This window comes from Octopus bimaculoides, chromosome 2 (assembly GCF_001194135.2).
Source record: "Octopus bimaculoides isolate UCB-OBI-ISO-001 chromosome 2, ASM119413v2, whole genome shotgun sequence".
NCBI lineage: Eukaryota > Metazoa > Mollusca > Cephalopoda > Octopoda > Octopodidae > Octopus > Octopus bimaculoides.
The window spans coordinates 190,562,727-190,563,986 of NC_068982.1; the positions used below are offsets into that span (position 1 = coordinate 190,562,727).

The 1,260-nt window shown below is 35.6% G+C and overlaps 1 protein-coding gene across 1 annotated transcript in view; it reads right to left on the minus strand.

The window, feature by feature from the left end:
• The window catches only part of LOC106871090 (uncharacterized), a 24,957-nt gene that overhangs the window by 2,177 nt on the left and 21,520 nt on the right, over positions 1-1,260 (minus strand). The gene's annotated exons all lie outside the window — the stretch shown is intronic.

A 1,260-nucleotide genomic window follows, 5' to 3' on the forward strand; every position in this document is an offset into this window, starting at 1 on the left:
TGGGTCATGCATCAGCATGCAGATATAAATTGACAGAATGAGATATAAAAAAAGACAAGGCAGTAAATAGATTTCATAACATTTATCAAGAAAAGGTCTCACAGCTGTTTCCAGGATATTATGTATATCCCTTCATCAGAGACGGTTCGAGAAAATGTTTGAATATTAATTATTGTAAAGAAGATATGAAACATTTTCTTGCACCGTCCCTGATGAAGGGATATATAAAATATACCGGAAACAGCTGTACGATTTTTCTTGAGGTATGTTATGAAATCTATTTACTGCCTTTTTTTCTAATTTCATTCTGTCAATTTATATATATATAAATTGTCATAAAGGATCAGATGTGTTATATATGCCTTGTAAGTAATGACAAGCTCCTCAACTTTCCATTATCCTCTTAGAAGGGGTAACTTCTTAAAACCGAAAACCTTACCTACTAGCTTTTTTCTATACAAGCACAGACATTGGCTGTCTCCAAAAGCTCAAATGATCTTAAATTATGGCAAGCTAAAGAAAGTTATTTTCCAGAAATTTCGATTTGTCGACTTTAAACTTACTCTCGAAACTAACATAATATCAGTTAATTTCTTAGATGTTCGAAATTATCTTAAGCTTTAAGAGGATCGAACGCCGGAATCAGTGACATAAACACGGGGTCATGATACCACATTTTCTTAAGAACGTTATAAAGAGAGTCAGTAAAATTATTTCAAATTTGTGATCCTAGTAAGGAAGTTTTTGATAGGATCCCGCCCTTTTGCTACACGCTCAAAGATATTAGATTCAACGCTGAAATCACTTACATTGCCAACTCGTAAGTCTGCAAAAGGAAAAGGCATAGAAACCTCAATTAGAACTCTTCTGAAATCTCGCTAAATGCGAGGCTGGGCATAACTAAAACCCGCTTCAGATTGACGTGCAGAGGATATAGAAGATTGCATAATAGGCATGCGCATCAAATTATGATTTGCTGTACTGCAGATATTTAATAGGATATTAATCAGGAGGCCACGCGTCTAGTAAGCCTGGCCGCTCATGCAGAGATATTTCTACATATCTCTGGAATAGATCCTGCAATTCGAAGTCTATAGACTCAAACGATACAGCTGATCTAAAGCGCTACATCGGTATGGCGGAAAAAACTGTTGAACTAACGACTTTTTCAACCTTTCTTTTTTTTCATCAGGCACATGCAGCCATGCAATGCAATAAAACTTACAAACTATGATGTGTTATTGAAAGAGATAAGGGCGG